This window comes from Ascaphus truei, chromosome 10, assembly GCF_040206685.1.
Source record: "Ascaphus truei isolate aAscTru1 chromosome 10, aAscTru1.hap1, whole genome shotgun sequence".
NCBI lineage: Eukaryota > Metazoa > Chordata > Amphibia > Anura > Ascaphidae > Ascaphus > Ascaphus truei.
Window position 1 is genome coordinate 38,679,023 of NC_134492.1, and position 12,112 is coordinate 38,691,134.

General features: G+C 38.7%; 1 protein-coding gene across 8 annotated transcripts in view; it reads left to right on the forward strand.

Annotated features, from left to right (window-relative positions):
• Positions 1–12,112, forward strand: part of RABGAP1L (RAB GTPase activating protein 1 like) — a 318,905-nt gene that overhangs the window by 141,512 nt on the left and 165,281 nt on the right. The gene's annotated exons all lie outside the window — the stretch shown is intronic.

Below are 12,112 nucleotides of genomic sequence, written 5' to 3' on the forward strand. Positions count from 1 at the left end.
TACATTGTCACATGCTTTATATATAAAAGAGAGAAGGAAAAAAAGGAGGGGGAGAAATGTAGTATTGCTGCTTTAAGTTTTTCTTCACCGTAGCTTCTTAGTCTTAATTGGCAGTCTCAAATAGGGTGGAAAAAAAAGTTTTATTTTTCATTTTTATTTAAACTAATTATCACTCTAACCTTGTTAATTGGAAACATTTCATGCCCGCTAAAGTTAAACATTTACTCATTTGCTTCCAATGAAATATGTATGCCTTTATTTTTTACCAGGCATTATGCAATGACAATCTTATTATATACTAATTAAGCTGTACCTTTTATGTGTTTGACTGTGATGGCAACAGCCTTTCTGTAGAAAAAAAGGAAGTGTCAGTTTACCACTTTCCTGTAGACAGAAAAAATGAAGTAACGATTATAAAAACTATTGGAAGAATTTGGATACTATGGTTTAAAATAAATATTTTACAATTCGTACACAATTTAGATATACCAAAAAGTATCTACTTTGTATTGTAGAGATGGTTCATGTAAGTTTGAAAAATGATATATAATGGGTACTACATGGTCAAAATGAGTTGTCTAATATTTGCTTGTATCCATTCTGTACTGCAGGATGCACGGCCCACCTGTTAGTCTTATTTTTTCTGGCTGTGTCTTGCTTTATCTCCCCCTTTCCCTCTTGCTCTCTGGTGTTATTTTCTAATAATTGAATCTGTCCATGAAAAAAACATATGAGAGACTGACGGGGAAGGTCATTGGGTTTCCGGAGAAGCCAGACCCTGATTAATTACTGCTCTCTTCAATTCTGTAGCATCACCTTGTCTAGTTGCTGGAAATGAGCTCTTTGATAGAATGGGGTTATTCCAGCTGGGACTATAGCGTTGGTGTCTGCAAAAGTTACAGACAGGCTCCTTGGCACATAACCTGGCAAGAGACACATGGATTGGCCAGTGGTATTGCAAACTAAATAAATGATAGTATATAGAAACATTGACTGCTATTAGACACTGCAGCAAATATTCATTTTAAGTCCTACACATACATTTCAAAACTGTTCAACCTGTAAATAAACCTCTAAATCGAAAGATATTTTCAGATTAGTTAGAAATTGTTGATCATGGAAAAATGGTGGGCTTTGTTTACCTACGCATTGTTAAGGCTTGTGACATCGTGTTCCTAGAGCTACAGTCATCTAACCTTCCTGCATGTTAGAAGTACATACAACACATTGCAATACAATGATCTATAATGAGTCATAATAATCTGTCATGTAATGGCTTTTTTGTTGTTGTTGTTGTTGTCTCGAAGCTTAATTTAGAATAGCACCACAAGAAATTATAGTGTATATAAACAATGCACAAAGGTTTTGTAGAGGGCTTATATTAAAATGAAGAAATAATTCACAGTAATTTCAAACATGCTGGGAATAGTTAAGGGCAATTTTTAGATTTTATAATTTTTTAGACGGAGTTTCTGAAAAAATTGACAAAACTGTAAAACAAGCAAAGTGAATGTAAAATTGTATGATAACACTTTAACACACAGACATGTACACATAATCATATTTATTTTAGACTGAATTTGTGAGTTCTCTCTTTAAAAAATAAATGACAGATGTTTAGAGCAATACATACCTAAGCAAGTTGATTTGGTGATCATTAAGGCTGGGCTAATAGGTTTAAGGAGCATTCCAAGTTAAATACCCCCCCCTGCAGAGCTGAACCATGTTAATTTCAGGCCTGATTTACCAGGGAAGATGCCACTGGCACTTTATGGAGGTTTAAATACCCCACGTCACACGGACCAATAGGAAACTGCAACAAATGACGTCAGTTAGCTATTGGCATGCGTGCCTCAGGAGATTAAAATCTCCAGTTTGTTTTACAGGAGACACATTTCAGTAAAAGCACCATTACCACTTTTTTTCACAAGCAGTTCTCACACGTATTTAACTCCTTGGTCCAGGTCAAGAGAAGAGGTGTTCCTATTTTCTTCAATAATAACATTCCTTTCAAGCCTGATCTAGTCAAACCGTATAGGGAGGGAAGATGCATTGTTTTGGTTGGTATGATTGGGGGAGGGGAGACAGATTACGTGGGCTAATCTATATGTCCCAAATGACATCAGTGGTCCCTTTGAATAATTATTTGCTCTTCTACAAGATATGAGGAAGGGCCTCCTGCTGGTAAGGGTGGGGGGGTGGTGGTGGAGAGACTTCAATACTGTCTTAAATAACAAATTGGATACGTCCAATGTCGAGCAGGTTTCCGCCATGGATCCTGTCTGAATCTAAGATTCTTGAAAATTCCATGAGAGCTGCTACTGGTTGACTTTTAGAGGACGTTGAACCGGAGATCAGAGACTACTTTTTTCTCACCACCTCGCAAATAATTACCTGGTCTGACCATGCCATGGTTGACATGTCAATCCCTTGCCTGACTTCCAAATTTGTCATGTCAATGACGTCTTAATCAGTCCCTCCTATGTGTGCAAGAGATCCAAACATAAGTGACAGATTACATCAAATTCATTTTTCAATCTAATTATTCCCAAGAAATTCCATTCTTGACAATCTGGGATGCACATAAAACCTACATTAGAAGTACATTTAACAAATTAACCCTGTGTAGAGATGCGCACTGAGAAATTGAAGAGCTTTCAGCTGAGGTGCAGAGGGAACACAAAATCTAAGCATTAAGATTCCCCCCTTGAGATTATCATCAGGATTAGGTGTGAACTCAACTTCCATGTTATCATACAAGACAGAAAAGGCCATGCGCTGGACAGCACAGAACATTTATGAATAAAGTAACAAGGCCCAACATATTATTCAATCCTTAGACTTCTGAATGACTCCCTGATACATGATCCCAAATAAATTATTACACAGTTCCAGGAATTTTATCAGTCCCTTTTATAATAGTAAGTAAGTAGATCAATGATCAATCAACAGTCCCTAGACTCTTTTCTGGAAAAATGTAGACTCCCAAGGTTGAATCAGTATCAATTTGGGCAATTGAATGCTTCAATCTCAGCGGAGGAAGTAACTTTAGCTATCATGGGACTTAACAATTGAAAGACTCCAGGCCCAGACGGTCTATCTAATGCCTATTACAAAAAAATAGCTGTTTCACTCACACCTCATCTTCTCACTCCTTTTGACTGACTGCTTGGGCGAAACGGGTTCCCAAAGATATAGCCACCACTATTGTACTTATCTTGAAGAAGGGGAAGGACCCATCCAGCTGCACTAGTTCCCATCCTATCTCCCTGAACAATACGGTCTTTAAACTATACGCAATGATCCTGGCCACCAGACTCAACACAGTTATGCAGCTCTTAGTTCACCATAACCAGGTCAGCTTTATTCCCTCCAGGCATGCCCCCCACACTGTTAAAAAGATAGTGGACCTCATTGATATAGTTCACAAGGCCAAGACTCCCCCCATGATATTTTCCCTCAATGCCAAATAGGCATTTGACAGGCTTGATTTGAACTATGTATTCTCGCTCCTAAGACATATGGGCTTTTCAGGTAGGTTTCTCCAGGGGTGCAGGGCCTATACAAATCTCCAACGGCTGAAGTTACGGGGTCGAGGCTTCTCTCAGAACAAATACAAAGAGCAAATGGCATGAGGCAGGTTTGCCCACTCCCCCCCTCATGTTTGCCCTGTCCATCTAACCCCTAGCCGCACTTAGAACGAACCCTGATATCTTGGGCATCATGTCAGGACACTGAATATAAAATCTCATTATTTATGTACAGTATGATGTGCTCCTGTCCCTTCCAGGCCACTGGTCTCACTCCCCAACCTGTTCCAACTACTTGACCACTTTGGACCTGTCTTGGGATTTAAAATGAATCAAATCAAGTCCATGGCACTTAACCTAAACCTACCTAAAGATGTAATAAAACTATTTCAGATACATTTTATTTTCCTAGCATTAAGATTCCCTCCCCTATCTAGGAATGGACCTGACGCGGTCTTTCAATACCCTCTATAAATTTAACTATTCAAGACTAATTAAAGGCCTTAAGTAGGACCTGGAGGACTGAAGCAAGTATTGTATATTGTGGGTGGATAAAATCCCTGTTAAGATGAACCTCCTGCCTTGAATAATGTACTTTTTTTAGGGCTCTCCCTATACCGATCCTGAGTAAAGACCTAAAGAATAATACCTAAATACAATTCTGTATTTCTCTCTTTATATGGGGTGGAAAATGCCCTAGGGTCAATGGTTCAGTACTACAAAGACCGTCCGGGGTGAACATTGAGGACTCTGTGTGCTCTCTATTCAGGGTAGACTCAGATATGACTGTCCTGCAATGATAGACTGGCCACACTCGACCATTTCCAACCATAAAGGCCTCTCTGTCATTGTGGGGCAGGATTAAGCACAGATTTGATCTCGCTTCCAAGAACACGGGTATGATCCCCTTTTGGGGTAACCCACAGGGATGATGAGAACTACTTTTGCCGCCTGGTCAAGAGCAGGGATTACCAGGGTAGAAGACATGCTGTCAGGCTCTCACATAAGAAAACAACTGAAAAACACAATCTACCATTATTGCAAATTTTTCAGGAATTTTCCTACAGGTCAAGCACTTTGTCTTATCCCTGCACACAATGCAGTCACCCTCTGTGTCTACCTATTTTGAAACACTATGTAGATCAAGGTACCTGGAGAGGGGCATGATTTCACAGATTTATCAACTCCTTCTAAATATAGATTCCGTGAATAAATGTCTGTACATGCTTAGATGGGAGGAGGAGCTGAGAGTTCCCCTAGAATTGGATGAATGGGAAAAGATGTGGGAGAATGTATCCAAAAGCTCAATCTGCACAACCTCCTGGGAAAACTCCTACAAAATGCTAACAAAAACAGAAAGGCCAGCGCATCATACAAAATGACACAATATATAGTGCAATACCTCAGTGCTACAAAATGCTGTTTCGCTGGTACGTGACCCCAGTCAGACTACATGCCATTAACAGAGCAAAATCTCCCCTCTGTTTCTGCGGCTGCGGACACAGCTGGTCTCTTTCACACAATGGTGGCTCTGCCCACTGCTTACTCCACATACTTTTATGGTGGCTGTGGCCTTGACACCAGGTCCTTGGGTGGCACTGTTAGGACGTTTTCAACCAGGCCTACCTAAATTACGACAAACTGGTAACCCACATCCTCCTGGCAGTCAGGTGCTGCATCGCGGCTCTGGAGGAAACAAACGGTCCCCGATATTAATGCCATTAAATGCAAAGTATGTGTTCTCCATGGAAAATATTACAGTTCACTTCCGGGATAGATCTTGCTAACTTCTACATATATGGGAACCTTGGCTGAGCAAGGAAGGTGAGCCGGGTTTCGGCCTAAATGAGGCCCTACTGTAGGGTTGTCTGCTGCGGGTTCTTGGGCAGGTTCTCTGCTGAGCCGTGTGTGTGAGATAGGTGCCCCCTCCCCCTTTTCCCACTACCTTTTTTTTTTCTTTTCTTTTTTTCTTTTTTTTTTGTTGTCATGTTTTGCCTTAATTTAACTATTTTATTGCTCTTATTTGTCCATAAAATTTAGTAAGTGCCTTACATGCTTTGTGATGGAATATATGTCAATCTGTTCCCCTGTCCCCTTTTTACTTTTGTGTCGCATAACTCATACTGCTAAATAAACAGCTGGAAAAAAAAAAAACTATTTTTGTTCCTCTGTAGGTGACGACCTGGTAGCACTTTCCCCAATAAGCCCGGGAAGCCGGGGCCCTAGAGCTCAAATGTAGCGCCATTCAGAACCACGGGCCCTGTGCTCCCTATACATGTTAAAAAAATAATAAAAAGAAAATGGGTCGGGGAGGTCTGTCGGAAAACTGGTCCTATAGGTTTGTATAAATTAGAAAAATCCCTAAAACCTGGTCTGATGGTAACCCTCGGGCTTAATTTGAGCACTGCTGTAATAGAAGGCATGTATGGAGTGATTAAGTCTTTCGGTGCCCCATGACATTGTCACAGACGTAGTGGCTGCGATTGGTGCTTTCAGAGGAACGGAAGAGGACTTTTTTGTTCCCGTCATCAGTGACTGGTGTCGCTCTCCGGCAATCAAAGGGTTTAGAGGTGGAGTTATTTGAAAATAGGACACCCTTCATCCTCCCATCCAACGATTTGGGTTGTCTCTTTATCTTTTTACATTCCAAAAGTGAGCAAATTCTTAGATAGAACAACAAGGCCGCTGGGAACCATGCTTCTTCCCAGTAAACTTTTGGAAGGCATAGGGCTCTTCTCAGTAACTGGATGCATTTCAAGGTGACCACACAGGAAGTAGGCTAGTGGAAGAATTAGCCATTCTTTCAAATTAAATATTGATTTTTTTTATTCTGAGGAAAAATACATTTGAATTTTGAAAATAGTGAAGATACTCAGGCTGTCTTATCAATTTACTGTATGTTTTATAAAAGAATAGGTGGGATTGTGCCTTTAAAATATAAATACACTGGATAATATTAGTCCATAGCGTTTGTTTATCTTTCTTTTCTTCTTTTTTTTTAAACCGTGCACCCCATTGTATAACCTTTTCCCTTTGATCTTGCAAGGGAGCTGGCATTGTAGGTGCATTATATTGTATAGAGAAAGCACCAAACTGCATACTTTAGGGCAGCATTTTAATGTATTTAAGTCCGAGGTACTTCCCTTGAAGCAAAAACAGACAAACTGTACAGGACAAAATATTATAAATGGCAATGGAAGAATATAATTTAGTGGGATAAGGCTCCAAACTTAAAAGAAATGACAGTCTGTGTGTAACAGCAGTCACAAAAGCTATTAAATTCTAGTCTACTTTAGGAAAGAAATTGTGCCCGTTTGTTATAACAGCATATACAGGAACAGCTCACCGACAAATTAATATGAGGTATGAATGTTTCACTGTGTGAGTGCTCCACTAGTAGGTCCAAAGATACATTTGTAATATTGTGTGCTATTTGGTACAGGTAGATTGCTGAATCTATTAATAAAAGGGTACAGCATAGAACAGCTAAAATATATAAATACAGTTTGATGGGTCAGTTATTATGAAGGGAATAAATCCTGGCCGATAAGGTTCAGTGGCTACAGAAGTAGATATTGGGGATCTAATTCTGACTCATAAGAGATGGACCACAGTGAGACCAATGATGCTAAGAGTTAAGACTGCCACACTTGATTGATCGACTCTTGACAGACGTAACAGAAAAGAGGGGAGGAAATAATCTATATTCGTGGGTAACATAGCAAACAGACTGCACCAGGAACCCTGTGCATCATACCAACAAATCCAAAAATCCTAAACTATCATATGGAATAAATATCAGATACAGTGCGAGTACAAAAATAATTGCATATCTATTTATTACATAAAGCATATACAAAATAACCAGAAAAAGTCGAGAATGCTACAAAAATGTACGCTGATAAGATGTGCCATCTGCTAAGAAGTTTGCAAGAAAGAGCAGAAAAATAAATACATATACAGAAATAAAGCATCATAAATCATTATTAAACAACTCTCCTTGATGCTAAAAACACTCATTGCGTGATGTAACCGTTTCTTATTGTAGACATATATTCAATGTATATTATTGCTGTATGAATTGATACATTTCACTCTTAAATGGGAGTTCAGTTGCAACCTTGTATCAGCACGTCATTTAAATGAAGTTGTTAAATCAGGTGATAATCCACAACTGTACTAGTGTTTCATTTGTAAGTGATTAAACAATGCTTGAACGTGCGATATACCAATAAGGAACACAACAAATTACTTAAAGTGCAAGGCAGTATGATAAATAAGCATCAATTAGTCCAGCTGACATTTCTGGGTATGTCACTGAAAAAAGGCTAGACTGCAAAGCATTTCATTGATTTTTCGTCATTAAATGCTATCTTTGTTATTCAAGTAATTTGATGTGCATGCTGGAGCTTCTCAAGTGTATGTGTTTGGTTGAGGTTCTGTGCTCACTTACCATACATGTAATCTTTCAGCATATGACTAAACTCTACATGACTATGCAGCAGTTGTTTTGCAGCCATAGAGAATATAGCATATTAAGAAATAAGATCTCCCTTTTTGGATAATCTGCAGTTTGAACACAGAGTAGGGCTCTCTCCATCGTCACATCACCTAGGCTTGAAGAGGGTAAATATGTACTGCCAAGAAATGCTTAGCAGCTGCTAAACAGTAGGTTAACCTTGCCAGGGTCACTGTATGCAAACCCATTACAGCCAGGAGTAATGCCCTTAGGGCAGCCAAAGACAACGTCTCCTGGCTCTAAAGTCTGGTACTTTTCCATTCAGGGAAAGAAACAATATGAAATGCTCTGGATTTCACCTTTGAAATAAGGTAAAGAAGTCAGCTGAGCATTTTTCTTTTTATTGGTTCACTTAATGAAGAAATGTTGAAATTGTATTAAAAGAATTAAACTAACGTAATTGATGGAGGTAAGTCATTAAGAACTAAATTACCTGTAGGTATTCAAATTTGGATCTAGCCTCTGTCAGCTCTGCCAATGTGGGTTATTCAGAATTTGCAGCATTACTGCCATTCACCGTAAAACGCATGGTTATGCATGACACACAATTTAATGTACACAAATTCTGGTTTGTATGAGCCTTGCCATTACATTGCTGGCAGCTCTTTCATATATTTGTAAATATACAGGAGCTGGTAACAGAAATCTGACAGAAGCTCTGTAAATTGTTCTTTAAAATATGTTTCTTATGTTATTATCCAAATTCAAGAATGCCATTGTCCTTCACCTTTTTTGAAGACTAAACCACCTTTTAGAGAGCAACGCAAAAGGTAGTTGAAATTGATAGTTGCATTTTTATCTCCTTTTCTGAGTGAGATAAGTATGTTTCAGGCCTCTACTGTACATATTGTTTTAATTTTGAGACTACTATCCACATAATACCCACATTTACAATAGACATTCCTACGTACGTGTATGATTTTATTTATAATATATAAAAACTTTGTTACACATTTACCAACTTTTACTTCACATAATAAAATTTTAAATGACAACTTTTTTGGGCGGGTCTCTAAAACACAGAAATACCTTCACAAAATGAAACATTTTAACAACCTTCATTTTCTTTTTTCTTTAGTAGCCAAATAGTAAATATTTAATCAAAGAGGCTGCAGATCCATTAATTGTATTAGGGAAAGCAGGAGCTATTTTTAATTCTTTCAGAAGCCTCACTAATAGAAATGGGTATCTGTGTACAGCATATAGACTGCAACAGGTAAGAAACATTTTTGGAAGCCATAGAAAGAAAGGCACGCTTACTGTATCATGAAGATATAAGCACTTTCAAATTGAACGGCTTTATAAAAACAGGAAGTGATACGGTAAATGAGGTATTGAAGAAATTAAACATTTGAGGGTATCTCTCTCTGTTCGCTCAAATCCTTTCTAGCTTTTGTGGGGTGCAAGTCGGTGCAACCACCTTATTCTAAACACCGGTATCCCCCCACCACTCGTACAGTATTTCCCCTGTGAACTTCTCATAACTGGTGCGTTTTACTCTTCACTCTGACTGCTTTAAAATTTTTAGTTGCCATAACAACTTTGATATTTCTTTTATTGTTATGGCAACTGATGAGCTAAAAATAATATAAAGAGCCACTATCTAAAACTAATGGCATTTTCCTTAGCTATTTTTCATTACCCTACTGTTCTTTTTATCTCTTTTTAGTTTAGCTAATCTTCAAATAGACTCTGTTCTATGTTAACAGACAATGCCGGTGCCGAAAAGATCGTGGACCATACTTGTATGCGTGTCTTTATTTGTAGAGCACCGTCCATGTACAAATGTAGCTAAATTGGTTGTTTCTGGCACTGGGACAGGCCACCCCGGCTGCCCAAGTGCTGGAGGAGTAACACTGCTGGGGGTCCGATGCAAAAACATGGACCCCCCTCAGCTCCGGAGACAAAGAGTCTGTCTACATCTGTATTTGGCACTTTACAGCAGTAATACATGAAAATCAGTCCCTGCCCCGAAATTCTAACAATTTAAGTGGTGATAGTCCATTAGACACCTTTCAGTGCCAGAAGACTTGAAAATGGCTTGTACTGTAGATATAAGCCTTTGTGCTTAGAATGTAGTGTGCTATTACATTGTGTCGTAAGTTTTAATATTCTACATCTCCTGTAGACTTGGGAATCAACCTCACGTATAGAGATTATCACCTTGCTCACCACCTCTTGAGTTCTGTACCGTAGTAATATAGTTTGTATCTTTTAAAATAACCTTGTCAATCAGAATTTCTTCAAATTCATTAACTATTGTATGAATTGTCTTGTCTAGAATGTATTTCACATCTTCATATTTTCTCTCTCCCCATCAAAGTTATTTCATTTATATTTTTTGTATATTTATATTATTTTGTGTTCCTTAGTCTCTTGACAATTGTAATACATTAAGTAGTTAAAATGAGTACAGGTTTTGCCTCAATTGTTGTCTAAATGTTTTTGTCCAGTGATAAAGATCAGTTCAGTTGTACAAGCGCCTTTCTTCTGGTGTGGTAATTAGAAAAGCCCAGTTTACAGATAAACTATTGCATGCTTGGTATAAACAAAATAAAAAGTGTATTAACAAAACTTCAATCAATACATGTATAACACTGTGAGGACCAAGGAATACGTTCACATGCCAGATACCTCAAAACTAAATTCCCAGTTTACCTGTGCCAGACAAGTTCTGATATTTAATTTTTTGCTTTCTGGGGCTAAGTTTAGTAAACAGAATTAGGTGAGCGCAAACCTACCCCTACAACAAAATGCATCCGTGACACTATATCACTTTCAATACCTTATGGAGTGCTGCTAGGGAAAGGGAATTGGCCTTATATTTATTGAAAACAGATACAAAAACCCTGCACTTTGTAAATTGGGGTAACATTTATTGGTGAAATTTAAATTTTCTGATCCTAAGTGTTTTAACAAAGCAGTAATTTAGTTGCATCTTAAATTAAAAAAAAAAAATTTAAGCTTGCTAACCCTGTCAATGTACCCTCCATTTAAGCAGATACATATAGTAATAAATGAGCAAATACAGTAGGTATAAAATACACTTCTGAAATGTGGTAGTTCTGAGGATCTGTACCAAAACCTTTCTCCTCTCTACATCCCTTAAGAGAAGGGTCTTTCAACCTTGCATTTAATAATTCAAGCATCTAATGTTGGAAGTGATATACAATGTAGAAATCTGCTAATATATTCAAAATATAAGCTCTACGAACAATCAGATGTCCGCGGGATTGGGGACAGCGCCTGCCGCGTTCACTCAGGGGGGTGGGGGGAAGCTTCTCAATGGGACCCCCGCGCAGCATTAAAGATTCGATGCCGCCACCATCGCGGTTGCATCGAAGACATTAAGTCTTGCAACATCTGTGCCACATAATTTGTAGTGGGCCGGGGTTCCATAAAGTCAGAATTCATTTTTTAAAGGATCCGCAGAGACCATACATTTTAAAGGGTTCAGTAGATCATAAAAGGTTGAAAAACACTTTTTATAGTAAATCGAGAGTGGCTTGTCTAGCTCAGCTAATTCATTGCCTCATGGTGTCTTTTCCTTTTTAATTAGCAGTATGGAAATCTATGTTAGTGTGTTGTGTGTGTTGTGTGTGTAACATAGTCCCAGGATATTAGGCAGCTTTCTGTCCGATTTACATTAGAGATTGTAAATGTGATCCATCCCACAGCTTCACAGTCACTGAGGCTGGTGGATAGGTAATCCAGACCAGAGTTGACAATGGTTCTAATTCCCCTCACCTGCTCTCCTAATTGAGGAACAGGTATTTATGGCAGTTAGGTTTGCTGCATCAGTCTCTCTCCTAGAGCCTGGAGGCTGGGGTATTGTCGCTCCCTGCATCCAGTTCGGGGAGGACGCCCTCTTCAAGTATTGCAGTATCCAGAAAGATTGCATAGACTCGCTTGGGATAGAGTTCCCACAACTACAGACCAGGACAATTTGTTATTCCTATTGTACATTACAATGTGCTGTGTTTAAAATTGGTAACTGGAGATAGCCAGCCAGTGTGTTAGTTGGACATTGTTGTATTGTTGGCCTCCCTACCGTGGTGGAGGC